This window comes from Salvelinus alpinus, chromosome 7 (genome assembly GCF_045679555.1).
Source record: "Salvelinus alpinus chromosome 7, SLU_Salpinus.1, whole genome shotgun sequence".
In the NCBI taxonomy this organism is placed as follows: Eukaryota; Metazoa; Chordata; class Actinopteri; order Salmoniformes; family Salmonidae; genus Salvelinus; species Salvelinus alpinus.
The window spans coordinates 21,400,809-21,419,167 of NC_092092.1; the positions used below are offsets into that span (position 1 = coordinate 21,400,809).

The 18,359-nt window shown below is 42.9% G+C and overlaps 1 long non-coding RNA gene across 1 annotated transcript in view; it reads left to right on the forward strand.

Annotated features, from left to right (window-relative positions):
* Positions 1-18,105, forward strand: part of LOC139580202 (uncharacterized) — a 35,597-nt gene extending 17,492 nt beyond the window's left edge. Inside the window, exon 3 of the long non-coding RNA XR_011675992.1 lies at positions 17,731-18,105. This is a non-coding gene — a long non-coding RNA (uncharacterized lncRNA). The remainder of the gene's footprint in view (positions 1-17,730) is intronic.
* The last annotated feature ends 254 nt before the right edge of the window (positions 18,106-18,359 follow it).

Here is an 18,359-nt window from a genome sequence, read left to right on the forward strand (position 1 = left end):
TAAAAGGCAGGTCTATCTTAAAGAAAGGAGGACCATGGCACTCTTCATATAATTCATTAAAATGCCTTTATTTGTATGGCATTTTCAATGGAAACAAAGTTTGAAAACTCCGACGCGTTTCATACTCCCTGATGAAGGCCATGCCGTTTTTAAACGTTGTTTCCATTGAATATGCCATACAAATAAAGACATTTTAATTAATTATATGAAGAGTGCCTTGGTCCTCCTTTCTTTTTGATTCCCAATTTACCCCTTTTACCAAAGAGCACCTCCTGTCTACCAAAATCTACTATTGTGTACCTTAGCAGCGCTTCCCTTCCTCCTTTTTTTCTGCAGGTCTATCTTAATTCTGGTATTAGGCAATGGGTTAAAAATATATTTTTCCTGGTTATTTCTACGGCATTTTTTGTATTAATATGCTTCAGTTGCTCGACTGGTTTGGCTTAAAATTATGAATATTTATTTTTTAGGGATCAAGTGTTTTTAAAATAGACTGAAAATCACTAATATGGTGCCTGGTGAAGGGTTTCATATATGCCCTATATACTTTCAAAATAATAAATATTATTAAAAAGCTGTACATTATTCCAGACCAGTCTGTACGTTTGAATGGCGTTTCAAGCTTAAATGGTGTAAGAAAAATATTGTTCCAAATAATAATAAGTGTAAAAAACTGAAATAAGTCAAAGATTGAGAATTACTGCTGAGGCAAGTCACTAATAATAATAATAATAACACGTTTATTAATAGCCTATATTATTTGTGGTAATATTATTGTTGTTTTCAAAATACTGCTGATAATATATAACAAAATACTGCTGATGATAATAGACAAAATATCGCTAAAATACATTTTTAATAAATCTTTGTTACAAATGTGTGTTGGGATTTTGAAATGGATTGATTGGCATCGGTCAGAATTTCTATTATTATTGATTTGTGTTTGATCCACCTACTTTTGGTGAATTCTGCTTATGTAAGTCGCTCTGCAATTTGTAAGTCGCTCTGGATAAGAGCGTCTGCTAAATGACTTAAATGTAAATGTTATGCATGTGTTTTCAAATATACATATATATTTTTACTGCAGATTACCGTCAGGAAACACTAACAAAAGAGACACCTCTCAAAAGTTAGTTTTTGGGGGCTTATGTTAACCAGAAAGTTTTGTAGCCTTCAGTTGCGTGCTACTTTTTCATAACAAGAGGGGGCCACCAAAACTTCAGATTCGCGTTAAAACAAATGGGAAAAAGTTAAATATATAATTTTTTTAATCAAAAGTAACATTATAATTGTCATTTCTACTGGTGCGCAAGAATGACAGCACATATGCTTATAAAAATAGTTAGTTATACAATGAGTTAGTGTCCTTTAACAGTGCTATGATAGGCTATATATATATTTTTTTTTAAACCAGTCATGCTTCCACTATCTTTAAATATTTAATCCTGTGTTTGGACACATCAACGAACATCGAAGTAAAGTGGTGACCAAGATTTTGATTTATATAAAATATTGTTCATGTTCATCTGAAAAGGCTGCCTATTATATGCATATTTTTTCTGCCTGTATTCATTTAATTTATTTTCTATTTGTGTCAAAGGCTGTCCACTTCAAATAATCTATATTTCATCCACCCATTGAAATTAAAATAGTTACGGATGAACGAGTTGCATTGAACTGACCTCTGAAAATTTAAGTTGAACATGTTTACTAACTTTTCGATTCTTATAGACGCATTTCATTTACATAATGGCATGTAGACTTCAGTGGCTTCTTTCCAGAACATAATATTTTGTCTCCATTTTGATCACTGGATGGCGTCTTGCTAGGCCTACTGTTTACATTACAGCTAGATTAACCGTGCATTCACCAGCTCACCGCTTTGTGCTATTGAGAAGACAGTGTTTTCATACGCATGTGACTTATACATTTCTGAAACCACTGGACCCTAACTGAGGCTCATGACTATATTGCACCATGCATCTATTTTTAAAAATTGTTTTTACTTACAATACTTTTGTGTATCCTAGCCTAGGCTTATGTTTCTCCTATAATATTCTTAAAGTTCATTCATATTTCATGAACACTGTTTACGAAATTAATAGCGAACACTCGAGCAGATGTCAGAGCGTCTCGGGATGTTTATGTGTCAGTGTATGTGCCTGGTTAGGGATGCATTATCCAATCACGATATCAAACATTTATGAATGGCAGCTGTATCCGCCGGCCGTTTCTGGATGTTTCATTAGCCAACAATGCTGTCAGACTGAGACGGACCACCAGCCAGTTTCATCCTTGCCTTAATCAGAGGCTGATTTATAAGCTAGGCCTACTTACTTCTGGGAACAGGTGTATGGTCTCCCTGGGCGATGCATGACATTAACAGAGCAATTAAGTGAAAGGAAAAACCACAAATCATGACTTTGGAAACATTTGTATATAGTCAGAATTTATACTCACTTTTTTCTTCTTAATTGTGTCTCTTTCGATGTGAAATTAAATTAGGCTAGTCTACTGGAGAATAAGGCTGCTATGCACAATCAAAATATTTAGAACTTTTCACACAATTTCAACCAATTATTCGTAGTCGTTTTGATGTCCATATAGACGTGGTTTTTTCAGTGCACTTGGAACTTTTCCATCATTGACCATAGACTTGTGCACTCAATAGGTCCAGGGCAATATCAGGGTTACATTTCGTGCAGAGGTAATGGGGAAGTTATTGGAAGGTAGTCCGACAAGGGTGTCCACGGGGTCTTTGGTTCACGGTGGGGTTAAAGAGACTGTTTATACATTTGTCTTGCTTTCTCCAGAAATCCGCTTCCTTCCTAAAAGAGGACGTGTCCTGCTTGCCAGTGCAGCTTTCACCCCGCTCAGTCACCAGTCTGTACCATGTTTGTTTTTCTACGTTTATTAAGTTCTCCCCCAACAGGAAAACAAATAATATCAAGACGTCATTGGCTGCAAGGTTTGTTCTCGTCTTTGTGCGTGTTGTTATAGGCCCTGTCCTCGAACTCCTGAGAACGTTTTGTGTTTGACTTTCAAAGTTACTTTGCTATTTTTGTCCTCGGTAGCCTACCCCAGACTCATTTCAGTAGCTTTGTCATTGAATTAAATGATAATATCAATAGTGTATGACTATGTAATTACATACGTGGAATGCACGTTAAAATAAATGGCTATTTCAATCATTGATTGCAGATATTTGTCCAGCACTTTCTATGATATGTATTTCTTTCTTCTCTAGTTTATTGGTGAATATGTTCATTTTATTCAAATGAAATAAAAACATATTTAAAACAGTTTGTTTTGATGTTTCTTTCAAACTGGAAAATGCTGAACTGGTGACAAGCGTATTGTTGTTATATTTGATAACATGCTGTTCAGAATGGAAAATCCACCATAGTGAATGACACACACACACACACACACACACACACACACACACACACACACACACACACACACACACACACACACACACACACACACACACACACACACACACACACACACACACACACACACACACACACGCACACACACAAACTCACACACACATTGCCTACTCCTTTCGAGATGTGAAAATAAATGTCCAGTCTGAAGGTAAGTACCTGCTCACTTCAGTTACAGACACTTCACAACTAAATGCTCCCTGACGTACCCCTGTAAACAGCTATATCCTTGAGAGAAATGTCTCTGAAGTTTTATGAACATGCCTCTGTTGTTTTTCCACACTTATTTTATATCACATAACATTTTAACAAAGACTTTTAGCATACATTTGAAAGAACCCACCTCTCCTAGGGAGAGGGTGTACAGGACAAGGAGATCTCCCACTCCTTTTAGCTTCACCAGCTGTCATCCATCCATCCTGGGACCAGAGCACTTCTCATCTCCACACATCAGGTCAAATGGAGGGAGGGAGAGAGAGAGAAAGGAGAGAAGAGAGAGTCCCATCTATGGTGTGTGGTGGGGATTTGTGTTTGTTGGCAGAGGTGAGCCAGCGTCGTTTGGTTTTTCCTCCCTCCTGTTCATCAGGTTCAGCAGTGCCACTGCCTCAGTCTACAATAGATGAGTACACTCATCTGGTGGAGCAAGAGGGGAGAGATGTGCTGGTCAGCTGCCTATCAGCTCACAGCCTTAGAGCACAGGGAGGACCTAGGAGGGAGGATCTGCTGGTACAGAGAGGAGAGTGTTGGCAGGGTGTCACAATAAAAACCTTCCCCCCTCCAGCCAATATCTCAAGCCCACCCGTGCTAGTTTTTAGGGTTCCCCTCTTACAGTCACTCTGACTCTCACTGAGGCACAATCACATTTACATGCCCCAAAATGGTAACAGTGATCTGTCTCTCTTTTCTAGAGCAAAAACAGGGCAGTTAAAAAGAGACAGTGGCTGTGTCAGTATGTTATGATGGCCACATATTTAAATGACATTTACTGAAATATATTTCCGACACTTATGGCTTTGATGTTTATTTGTGTTCCTATGAAAGGTTGAAATGAGACCAATAGTAGTGAAAGTGAAGCTGTAAATTCCCAGTATGAAATGAATATGAAAAGCAAAAGGTCAGCTGTGGACGGTCTAGTGGGTTTCTCATTGACACAGCAGTGACCTTAGCCATGCCTGTCCATTAGTTCCAATGTTTGACAGCCTTTATAGACAGACAGCAGCTCTGTGTGTCAATGGACAAATGAGTGAGTTGTCTGTAGTGTGACAGGACCGTCCATTCAGTGACGTGCTACATGCTGTGGATGTCATTGATCCACGGCACTGGCAGCATATTGTCCATACAGTCAATTCTACACATTATATGTCTAAACTTCAGCACAGCTTGAAAGGGTCAGATGATCAGATGTGGTATTACTTGCCCTGTGTTCTTGTCCCAGTGTCAGGCTTGACCCTTGATACTTTTTCTAATGAGTCTCTTTATAGTGGAACTTTCTATGTTATTGTTTTTGATCCATAGACCTCTGGCATGGTTTTCATCCCCACATCATCCTCACATTTCAGATTTGTCTGATATTTTTGTAACCAAGATATTTAGTTTTAGGGCTTCTCCTGAGGACATTCCTGTTGTATCCCTCTCAATGATGACCCAGAGTTCAGTTCTCCTAGGACCACTTCACCTTGGTGTCCACTTTGGCTATTTTGTTTGGGAGCGTTCTGGTGTCTTTTATCCTGAATGCTTTTTGGTGTCCTGCCCGCTCAGATAATGAAAGATGAGAAATGATGGTCTGGTTTGACATTGGATGATTCACCCTCATAGGACAGTGTGAGTCCAGAGAGTCCAGGAATTAATCCAACCTTACTCCCACCCACACCCCTCCCACTCCCACATGGGGGGTGACTAAGAGGTGAGCACCCTTCCCATCAGGCTCTTTTGTTGTCTGGGGGCTTCTGATGATATCAGCACATTGTAGCAGTGACCCCAGTAGCCAGACAAGGAAGAATGGAGCGGCTGCACATCATTGTTCCCCATCGTCACCCCGCCATGTTTTGTCACGTTGTTTACCTTTTCTGACCAACCTTCCTATGAACTCCTTCCTCGTAAACTCTAACCCCCCCCCCCCCCCCCCCCCCCAACCCTTCACTGTGTGAAAGGGTCAGCCATGCCACGGCAATTGTGCTATGTGTGTGTTTGTCATCGCGTAACCATGTATGCATGTTTAGATGTGTGATCCTCAGATCAGTATGTATCAGTTGTTAGAGAGAGGAATAGAATACAACAGTAGCTTTTGTGCCAGTCACCAAACACAGCCACACAAAGGGCTCTCGAATCGATTGTTTATGTGATAATAGCACAGTCCTTAACAACTGCCACCTGGAAACACTAGCCGGCTAATTGTGTGCCCTTCCTCCAGGCAACCGCATTTGTACACTTGTTATGTTATTGACTGACAAAGAAGCAAAGGGATAAATGATTAAGTAAGAGGAGGGGGGAATTTGATCTGCAGGATTCTGTCTAACAAACAACTAAACTAAATGAACTTCTGGTTCTGTATAATACTCACTGTATCTGGTACAATAATAATCCTAAATGAAATATGAATTCCATTAAGGGATTAGTCCAGTGTCATAAAGGAACCACTTACCAACACCAAAGGTAATTTGTAACCTTAGCAACTACTGGAAAGGAGGATTATCATTGCAGTGTGGGTTGTCCTTGTGGACTTGACACCATGGCTTTGCCCCAGCTTCAAGCAAATGCATGACAAAAGTTTATAAAATATGGATACAGGCTCTATGAGAAGCAGGTATAGAGAGGAATTTGTTTTATTTTTCAATTTCTTATGTAAAGAAAGTGACAGCTTGAGCAACAGGTCATTGGGTCCAAAGTATGCTACGATGTTGAATACTACCTAGATAAAAGGCTGAATTTGATACAGGAGTGCAACTTTGGTTTTAGAAGTGGGGGGGACATATTATATATATCTTTTTTTATCCAGTCAGATAAACACTCCAAACAGCCTACCCGACGGTTCTGAGGCGTCCGCATAGAACCTAAAGCACACCGTTGCCCCGTTTTGTATCACATTCCAATGATAAACTGGGGGGACGATAAAAATGTAATTTCAGAATGTGGGGGGGACATGTCCCCGCCGTCCCCAGTGAAATTTGCGCCCCTGTATATATATACATATATGTTATGAGGCTTTTTAACATGAACACAGTTTTCATATTCATTGATGCTTTTAGTGTCTGTCCTTTGTTGTGTTTTTATTGTGTATTTATTGGTGTTGTATGTATTGGCTGGTGCAATCAAATTTCCCATTTGGGGCATTAATAAAGTACTATTTTATCTTATTTTGTACACATGGCTCCTAAAGTGTCTTGGTTATACATAATAATTGATATTTGTGTTGTTGTTGTCATGGCACAAAATTCTGTCTGGTGAGATTGACAGCATTCAACATTTTTAAATTGACGCATCGGAGAGCAGTTTTCAAGGGGCAATTGGTGAGTCAAGTGTGCTAGAAAGTCATCACATTTTACGCTGAATTGATGATGTCTTTTTTAGCATGGAGGAGTTTGTATTTAGGTTTAAACAGCTTCCTCCATCAAGTTTAACCACTCTCTTACCGAGGCGTCTCAAATGGCTTATTGCTTAATCATGTGGAAGTGACAATAGCCCAACCCTGTTCTCTCTCTCTCTCTTTCTCTTTCTCTGCATCTCTCTCCCCCCCCCTCTCTCTCTCTCTCTCTCTCTCTCTCTCTCTCTCTCTCTCTCTCTCTCTCTCTCTCTCTCTCTCTCTCCCCCCCCTCTCTCTCTCTCTCTTTCTCTTTCTCTTTCTCTGCATCTCTCTCTCCCCCCTCTCTCTCTCTCTCTCTCTCTCTCACTCTCTTTCTCAGCCTCTCTCTCTCCCCCTCTTTCTCTCTCTCTCTCACTCTCACTTTCCTGTCTTCCTATTTTCATTTTTTTCTTTGTAAGTTTGGGGAAGCTATTAAAGCAACAGCAAATGGCTTCTCAAGTGACATTTGCTGACATTCAAGGAAGTGCATTTATCAGCGTAGTACAGTTCACCTCGGTGAATGAAATCCATTTGTGCTGGTGTGTCAGAGCTGCTGGCCCCGCTCTCTCTCCCACCTTTAAATTGATGCCCAGCGAATGGGAAATGGCAAGGTGGCGCACGGCTCTGCAGCTGCTCTCAAATGTCACGCTGGAAAATCTTTAATGGGCTAAGTGTAGCCTTTCCGGCCTCAACTTGTCAGGTAATCAGAAATCTCTGGAGCTCTTCTCTCCTCCCTCCCTCCCTCCCTCTCCCACATCTCCCTGGCTCCCCCCGAGGCCACGGCACACCACTAATTACCAGTTATACCAATCGGAGCAAGGGGGGCCGTGAAACAGGTAGACTGCTTTTAAAGGAGAGATATTGGAGCCGCCATCTCCATGGCTGCATATTAATAGCCTGGTTATGTATTTGTTTTATCCTGAAAGCTGGTCCAGATCCTAGGGCTGTTGTAGGTGACTAATATTAAGGAGTGGTTTTTTTTCTCTGCTGTGGAACCTTGTGAACCTGTTGATCAGTGTTCCCTTTTCCCTGGGGAACTCTTATGTGGTCGAGCAGGAAGAGCTGATAGTGGCCTTGCTCACTAGACTCATTACAACTACATGTTTGGAAAAATGTGAGCCTCAAACTGACATTTTAGGGCCCACATTTAAGGGTAAGCTATAATATTAGAACCAATCACGCAATAGATTATTTAGTATCACAGACATACCCATGATGAGAGGACCCTCTATGGTTGACTCACTGTAGCTTCACACAAATGTGGATGAATTTGAATGACCCAACTTCGAAAATGAATGCTACTTTTTTCTTGCCCTATATTTTCTTTCCTTGCTGTGCTTCAACCTGTATATACAGTACCTCATATTCTAATCACACTGATTATACCGGTACGTTTATGAACCTGTGTCCTCCCATTGGTGGCCCATGCCTCAGCCTTAGAATTAGCGCAGCCGTAGCGCGTTGCATCACACACTGTAGTTTGTGATTAAAATGCTAATGCAGTAGGAGGCGCCGCTCTTCAGAGTGCTTTGTGCTACCACAATGGCCAGGTCATGGAAGCGGGAGGAGAAGACACCAAGAGCAATTGTTGAGGAGGTGGAGGGAAGTGGTAGCCATGGCGTGGTCCGCAATCCCCCCATTCAGGATGAGTTAATAATGTTATTATACGAGGGAGATGTACAGCAGTGAACAAGGTGACGGTATCAGGGTGAGGATGAGGTAGAGTGCTTCAGGGGGATGGAGGGGGGTGTAGGGAACACAGCAGTACATACTAATGCACTCACTGACAGGACTCCCATGTGCCTGCAGCCACAGAGACTGATGGAACGTCGGATGATTCTGAACGCAGCTAATGAACTATAGTGAAATTGTACGGGGGTTTAGTATTCCGATTACTCTTTACAGATCCTGTGAGCTTACTCAATCACACATGTTTTACGTTTTCAGGTTGTTTTTACATTCTCATAATTCACAACACTGGGTTGTACTCAGGGCATCTTTTTACCAATCAATCAATCAAAACTGTAAATATTTATTCACGAGAAAGGGTTATGCTCTAATCATTGAACTTTCTCTATTGTACAGGGAGATGTATAATGAATAAAACTTTGAAGAACTGCAATTCATTTAAAAGTCCCAGTTAGTAGGCAGGTCACTAAGTCATATGGAATGGTATGCACCTACAACTGATACACAAACACACACACACGCACACGCACACGCACACGCACACGCACACACACACACACACACACACACACACACACACACACACACACACACACACACACACACACACACACACACACACACACACACACACACACACACACACACACACACACACACACAACACAACACAATTTGCAGGGTGTATCCCTGGTCTATGTTGTTTTCAGGTCTGGATGAGTGAGTTCAGTTTGCCATTTAGTCTGACAGTAGGAAGCTGTGAGTACAGAGCCTTTAAAAGTCAGCCCTTTCTTCCAACCATGTGTCCTTTAATAGAGCTTGGCCCTTTATTGATAAGCAGGCCTCGTATTCATAGGAAGATGGACTTACATACAAAGACTTCAGAATGGAGCTGACCTTTTAGGTCAGACAGTATTTTCTTGTAATAATTCCATTTGCAGAGTATGCTGGCATGAAAGAAGATGTCCTTAACAGTACCCCCTCTACAGGACTGTGGGAGTGGAAGGATACTGGTGTTCTCTCTCTCCCTCTCCTCTTTCTCTCTCTCCCTCTCCTCTTTATCTCTCTCCCTCTCCTCTTTCTCTCTCTCCCTCTCCCTCTCCTCTTTCTCTCTCTCCCTCTCCTCTTTCTCTCTCTCCCTCTCCTCTTTCTCTCTCTCTCTCTCCTCTTTCTCTCTCTCCCTCTTGGTGATGGAGTGTGTGGAATTTGGACAATAGGGATATTTTTTTCATTGACATGGACGCTGTCAGGGCCACATACACACAGCAGAGTAAAACCCCTCTCCAGAGGAGGAGATGAGGAAGAGCTATGTCCGGTCTATTAGAATATATGAGCAGGCCGTTCTTTGCACAGAAGATGTCCACACCTCTCCAAAGACAGCATGTCGTAAAAGTGCATTTCTCTGTAATAGCCAGGAGGTGTGAGTGAGGATGTTTTTTCTGTATTTTCGTCCATGTGCCACGCAGACTCGATGGTTATGCTACTGCAGGGGAGCCAAAGTGAGCATGTCTTAGAATCTGTCTGCGTTATGATATGCCATGAAAATAAACTGCCTGGCCATCTTGTCTTCCTCTCACACGTGTCACACGATTTAACATTCTGTTCATATGGCAAGGAGCTGGGGTCTCCTCTCTCCTTCATTTGTGTGAACTCAGTCATTACCACTACACAGGCCTCTGAGAAGGATCACAAGCGTCCCTCTCTAATGAGAAAACATAATCTGTGAGATTTGCTCATTATTAATGGGGCACTAATATAGTCCTACCAAATGCTCAGACCTCTAAACAGGGTGAAAAGGGACCATGATAAGATTGTTTTGTTTAACTAATAGTGTCATCAGTGGTTAATGCACTTCAAAAGAAGTGGAGGGGTTGAACTGCTTTGAGGATGAGCAATGCAATAATAATAATTGTTTTTAGATCAAAAAGGGCATAATTAATTCCTAGTCTTGAACTTTGAGGACGGGGAAAGCTTGGTGGTGGCGGGGAGAGAGGGAGGGGGGCAGGGGGGACGAACGATGTTTAGCGAAGGAAAACCCAGCAGCTCCGGGGAAAGAAGTCCTGGTGTGCTGGAATTGAATACCGTTGCAAGGTCGACAGTTTCCATTTAATTTCTGTGGTGGTATTTAATGAAAGCACCGTCCTAAAGTCCGCCATTTAAAGAATCGCGGTGTGCAGAAAATGAGTGACTTAAAGTGTCGGTCCGCTTGCGGTCCGAGACCTGCGGTTAGTCCGCTGTCATTGGGAATTCGGTGACAGCAGGGTGCTGAATAATGTTCAGGGGCACAACTATCCACGCGCCTGCTATGCAAAGAGGCAGCCTGGTAGCTTAGGGCTTAAATGGGAGTGCATGGAGAGAGAGAGCTGGAAGAGGAAGAGTCTCTTTATTAACCTGGGATAATGGTGTTCTCAGGTAATTAAAGTTCCTGGGTGGAGCGGGGAATTGTCTTGTTCTGCTAGCTAGAGACATCACACAGCGGAGGAAGGCCTTTGAGCAGCCCTCATTCTCAGAAAGTGGTTCTGTCCGAATAACCACATTTGCATCCTAAATAGTAGGCTGTTTGAATATGCGACAAAATAGGGTTTAATAGTAGGTATGCGAGTATAAATGCACGGATGTCATACTCTTTTCGACATTCACGACATTGACAACAGCTGATTACAATTACATATGGGGATGCGCTACCGAAATCAACGAATAATAACAGGAAACAATGCAATCGCACATGATGCATTCTCAGTATGCGAAAACAGAGTAAGACTATGCGAATTTTTGAAAATAGATTATGGTTTAAATGCCAGGATGTTATACTCATTTCGGCTTATCATCTAATAGAATTCTAGAATTCAATGCACACTTTTCCACAATGCATAGGAAGAGATGGGCTGCGAGTGAAAATCCCTAGTTCTCTTCAAGGAGCCAAACAAAAACACTACACTCTTAGAAGAAAAGTATCCTTATAGAACCAAAAGGGGTTCTATTTCTTGCTTCATATATGGAACCCCTAAAAGTTATATATAGAACCCTTTTATGTGGTTCTTTGAGCAGAACCCTAGAGGTTCTTCTTCACTGAACCAAAGTGGTTCCATATAGAACCCAGCATGGTGCCATTTGTGAATGATGGCTACTACTATTAAATAGTAATATTTTTAGCTAAGAATATAATTTAATAAACAATTTAATAATGGACAAAAGAATACCAGCATAATTATTTGAATTTATTGTCTTTATATGCAAACATAGTTTGAAAATGTGCACTGGTGGCCAGGGAGGCATCTCTTTCTTGGAATGATGGGCCACGTCAACTCTGGCTGATGACTTTACAATATAATACAATACAACACAATATACTTTGTCCATTAGTTACAGTGAACAAAAATGTGTCTTCATCCACCCCAAATACAGTTGAGACAAGTACAGGTTCATGCTTCATGCAGTGCCCCTGGATGGAGAGAACTTTGTGGAGTTAAGGGCCTTGTCAACGGAAGGGCTATTGCAGCAGACGACCACACCGGGTTCCACTCCTATCAGCTAAAAGCAAAGAGGCAGCTACAGTGGGCACGCAATCAACAACACAGGACAAGTGAGGAGTGGACGAATCCTGGTTCCTGTTGTGTCATGCTGATGGCAGAGTCAGGTTCTGGCATAAGCAGCATTAGTCCATGGCCCCATCCTGCCTGGTGGCAGTGGTGCCATGGTGTGGGGAATGTTTTCCTAACACACGTTAGGTCTCTTGATACCAATTGAGCAACATTTCCATTCCCTGAAGAATTCAGGCTGTTCTGGAGGCAAAGGGGGGTCCGACCTGTACTAGTTTGGTGTACCTAATAAACTGGTCTCTGAGTGGATATAGAATCTTTTTTGGTAAAGGGTTCTTTAATCTTGTCCAATGAACCAAAAGTGTCTATATACAACCCCAAAGAACCCTTTTGTTCTACGAGTGTAGGCTATTTTAATTAGGAAGATGCAGAATAGCAAAGCTTCTGTGGTGCTGTTCAAATGTAGGCTAAGTAGTTTTTGATCTACTTAAAATGATCATAAGTATTGCATCGTAGGTAGCCTTGTAGAGAACAAGGCTTGAGGCGTGACCACGGCGTGATTTTGGAGGTATGGTAACGCGAGACTACTTCGTAGGCTACATCTTTGAAAGCAGAAGTATTTTTTTATTATGTTGCTGTCCAGGAGTTCTGAATTTGCGATGAACCCAACTATTCACGTTTTTCTGTGCAATAGTCTTTCGATTTGAACATTTGAAAAGTTTTGGTGTGTGTACTAGGCTATTTGATTGAATGTATATACAGTGCTGTGAAAAAGTATTTGCCCCCTTTCTAATTTTCTTTACTTTTGCATATTTTTGATACTGAATGTTATCAATTATTTAAACAAACCTAATATTAGATAAAGAACCGAGTGAACAAATAACACAACAATTACATACTTATTTCATAAACAAAGTTATGCAACACCCAATGCCCCTGTGTGAAAAAGTAATTGCCCCCTTCCACTCAATAACTGGTTGTACCACCTTTAGCTGCAATGACTCCAACCAAACGCTTCCTGTAGTTGTTGATCAGTCTCTCACTTCGCTTTGGAGGAATTTTGGCCCACTCTTCTGTGCAGAACTGCTTTAACATTTGTGGGTTTTCAAGCATGAACTGCTCATTTCAAGTCCTGCCACAACATCTGAATTGGGATTAGGCCTGGACTTTGACTAGGCCATTCCTTTTTAGCCATTTTCATGTAAAGTTTGTGTGTTTTGAATCATTGTCTTGCTTCATGACCCAGCTGCGCTTCAGTTTCAGCTCACAGACGGATGGCCTGACATTCTCCTGTAGAATTCTCTGATACAGAGCAGAATTATTGGTTCCTTCTATTAAGGCCCATGTCATCCAAAAAGTTATACTTTTGACTCATCTGTCCATAGAACATTCTTCCAAGAGTCTTGATGATCTTCCAGGTGCTTTTTGGCAAACTTGAGTCAACTTTTTGGACGAGATGGGTCCCATTATGTCTGGTGAAAACCAAACACAGCATTCCACTGTAAGAACATCATACCAACGGTCAAGCATGGAGGTGGTAATGTGTTGGTTTGGGGATGCTTTGCTGCCTCAGGACCTGGACGACTTGCCTTAATAGAAGGAACCATGAATTCTGCTCTGTGTCAGAGAATTCTACAGGAGAATGTCAGGCCATCCGTCTGTTTTTTTGGTTAGTTGTAAACTCAGGTTCCCTTTATCTAATATTAGGTTTTGGTTGAAGATCTGATAACATTCAGTATCAAAAATGTGAAAAAATGTAAAATCAGAAAGGGAGCAAATCCTTTGTCACGGCACTGTATGTTAGAGCACTTTAGTTTCAATAAAAAATATGTTGAAATGGAACCAAATTATGTGTTTCTGTCTTCAGTCCTTTTTAAACAGGATAGATGGGCTATATGGTATATGTTGACTGGAACTGTCTGTTTCTGTCTTCAGTCCTTTTTTTTGTTGTATTTTTCACCCCCTTTCTTCTCCCCAATTTCGTGGTATTCAATTGGTAGTAGTTACAGTCTTGTCTCATCGCTGCAACTCCCGTACGGACTCAGTGAAGGTCGAGAGCCATGCGTCCTCCAAAACACAACCCAACCAAGCCGCACTGCTTCTTGACGCAATGCCCATCCAACCCGGAAGCCAGTCGCACCAATGTGTTGGAGGAAACACCGTACACCTGGCGACCGTGTCAGCATGCACTGCTCCCAGCCCGCCACAGGAGCAGTGCGCAATGAGACAGGGACATCCCTGCCGGCCAAACCATCCCTAACCCGAACGACGCTGGGCCAATTGTGCACCACCCCATGGGCCTCCCGGTCAAAGCCGGCTTTGACAGAGCCTGAACTCGAACCCGGAATCTCTAGTGGCACAGCTAGCACTGCGATGCAGTGCCTTAGACCACTGCGCCACTCGGGAGGCCTTCAGTCCTTTTTAAACAGGATAGATGGGCTATACGGTATATGTTGAATGTGATACAGTAGTCTGCCTCTAACCAGTCAGAGTAGGCCTATAACTCCATTCCTATTCTATTCAGACTTTAGAGAAATTAATTGAATTGGAAATGAGCTATTATCAGGCTGGTTAATGCCATGCATGTCTGTTGACTCCCCCCACAGTCGGCCCAGCCCCACCTACTCAGCCAGTCAGGTGCCACTACTGCGTTGCGGCCGTGGCATACTGTATACTCTTTACTAAATGGTACATGCTAAATAGTATGCGACGATCAGTACATAGTATGCAGTTTAAGTATGTAGTACGCTAGTATGGGTATTCGGACACAGCCTGGGTCACTGACAGGAATAGTAGGAAGAGTCATATAGGCCATATTGTCCATTTCTCTCAACATCTCTTTGTTCACTGACATAATTTCCTGTACTGACCATTGACCTTCCATGCTATTTTTTAATGAAGACATATTTGGGCCTGTTTGGATAGCCAGAAACTATTCATAGTGGCTTAGGCCCTAACTTTAAAATACATTACTTGGGGAGTGATTATAAGAAAGAGAGTCTGATTTTTTGGTTCAGAGTTACAGTGATGGTGATGGTGGTGACAATGATGATGATGGAGCCAGGTGATAATGACAGAGGAGCTGATGATGATGATGATGATGTTTTGGACACAGGCCTCCGGGACAAACAGGTGTGTATTTTTTCTCCCAGATAGGATTCCAGTGAACACAGAGGTCTGTTCCTAATCTGGGCTGGAATGTAAAGTGTGAGAGTTGATTACACTCTCCAACCGGGCATTTCTCAAGTGCATGTAATTACAGTAGGCACACCGCTTCCTAAGAGCCCTGTCAATCTGAATCACAAACAAACTCACAGCGCTTCTCTGAGCATGGGCGAGATGTGTGTGTGTGTGTGTGTGTGCACATGCGTGTCTGTCTGTCAAAAATACCCCTAAAAGTGCATGTCTGTGCAGAGCCTGCACTCTGTGTTGCTTTCAGCACCCCTTGTTCCTCAATGACAGGGGATTGGATGTCATTTTGCTCCAGTTTACACAGGGAGCAATGATCAATCACAAAACAGGGGCAGGAGATTACCCTCTTAGTCCACAACCAATTCTGTGTACTGTGTGGATCTGGGCCTGAGGCCCAATGGTGTCAACCAGCCAATGATCCTGAGTGAGCTTATGAAACAAAATGTGGCTGCCACAGATTGACTATAATCTTTAATAAACACATAACATGCCAAGCCAAGATGTGTGAAAAAGGATGAGGTACATATTTAGATAAGATTAATTGGGATATCAATTGTCTAGCCTCTTTGCAACATAAACCTGAGAAAATCTATTCTTCAACTCACCTGGGCACACAAACACTCATCAAATATGCATGTAACCCTTCCATCCATCTGTCCTTCAACGTACGGATGTGCTTGTGTCCCCTGACAAAAACACTAACATCTCTCTCTCTCTCTCTCTCTCTCTCTCTCTCTCTCTCTCTCTCTCTCTCTCTCTCTCTCTCTCTCTCTCTCTCTCTCTCTCTCTCTCTCTCTCTCTCTCTCTCTCTCTCTCTCTCTCTCTCTCTCTCTCCCTCTCTCTCTCTATCCTTCTCTCTCTCTATCCTTCTCTGCTGTTTGTGATTGTCATTCTGTAAGCATATGCATGGAAGGCTGCCTCCTCTCTCTCTCTCTCTCTCTCTCTCTCTCTCTCTCTCTCTCTCTCTCTCTCTCTCTCTCTCTCTCTCTCTCTCTCTCTTTCTCTCTCTATAAATTAAACAGGGAGTTGTGGTAAATTACATTGCCAATTCAAATCCAGCCGCTAATGCATCTCATTCAGGCCGTGGCTCTGCTGTCCCCGGAGTTATCTGTGTCAGCCAGCCCAGCCTTGCATGCCATGTCAACGGTCTATTGAAAAGGAGCAAGAAGTTTAGCTAGCATACAGTGCCCTGAGCGAGGACAGAGAGGGGGAGTCGGAGAGGAGCGGTGGTGGTGGTGGGACGGCATGAAACATTTATCAGTGTGGCGTCGGCGGCGAGTCACAGGGATGTTTTAATTCGCACAGGAAAGAGGCCGTGTCGGAGGCCGGGCGCAGTTCTAATTAAACTGATACAGCTCTCAGAATTGGCTGGTACCCCGTCGCAGTTGTCATCTGCCTGCCTCCCTCGTCTTCAAACTATTTGAAAATCAATTATCTCAACAAACCAGCTGTAAGGACTTTGTGCAAGCCACTTACTCCTGAAGTGAATAACTTATTTGAAATTCATTACTGCATGGAGCAAACGCTGGGGCTCTCCAAGATTTTGTTTTCTTTTTCTTTTTTTCCCATTAACCTTTTTTTTTTATAAACTGCTGTCTGGTCCGATTTTTATTCTCTTCCCCCCTCCTGGTTGTTGTCTCCTTCTCTTAACCTGAGCGATTGTCATGCAATTTTAACCAGCTCAGCGCCTCTGTCTCCCCACTGCAGGCTGCCAGGCTCCAGTGGAAGAGCTTGATTGGCTTCTTTCATTTATTTATCGCATGCAAATCACAGGACTCCCAGAGATGCTTCCCTTTGTGCATGAATATTGATGGATAAAGGATGGAGGGGGAGTGGATGAGTATTTGAAGTGGAGGGGGTGGTAGTGTGTGTGCGAGTGTGTGAGTGACTGTGTGTGTGGTTGTGTGTATATTTGGTACTGAGAGAGAGGGTTAAGTAGGATTGTTTTAAACATTATCCTTGCGCTGTCAGAGTGACCGAGCATTAGAGGCACTTCCACATTTTAATGATTAATTTTTTCTGTTTCCCTTTGGAGGGGTGGGTGGCAGGCAGTGGCTGAGTGCATTGGGGGGGATTGTGTGTGTGTGTATGTGTGTGCATCCAATGTACACACCAGTGTGTGTGGCGAGGCTGGTTGTGTGTCAAGGACATTAGCAGCATGGACGGCTGATAGACACAACAGTGGAGGGGAAGTGAAAGTGAGTTGATCCAATGTCACTCTTGCTCTGGTCTTAATCTCTCTCCCTCCGTCTCCTTCTCTCCCTCCTCTCCCTCCCTCTCTTCCTCCCTCTGTAAGCCTTTCACACAGGATCAGACAGACAGGAGAGAAGGAGAGGAGAGGAACGAGGGAGAGGAGAGGGAGAGAGCTTTATCAGCGAGTGGGCCTGACACGCCTGTCACCCGTGTCCCCGCTGAGGCCTGTGTACCGAGACAGGAGGTGTCACATCCCCACATCGCTGCCTTTGTGCCACCAGCTGCACTTCTGAGGACGCTCTCTCTCGCCACAAACAGGGCTGGAGCTGAAGCTGGAGCTGGGCCATCAGCATGGGGGCCATGGGCCGCTGACACTCACAGACAGATATAAACAGGGTCTGCTTGCACTAGGGAAGTCCACTGTTATTGTCCGGTGCGGTGTTGGTGCACTGACTCTACTATGTGTAGTATGAATTGAGGGGGGGGTATCTTTCCTTATTGAGGGGGCTATCTTTCCTTATTGAGGGGGGGTATCTTTCCTTATTGAGGGGGCTATCTTTCCTTATTGAGGGGGGGTATCTTTCCTTATTGAGGGGGGGGGGGGGTATCTTTCCTTATTGAGGGGGCTATCTTTCCTTATTGAGGGGGGGTATCTTTCCGTATTAAAGGGGGTATCTTTCCTTATTGAGGGGCTGATATTAAATATGTCATTGGTGGTACAGTAATTGCTGG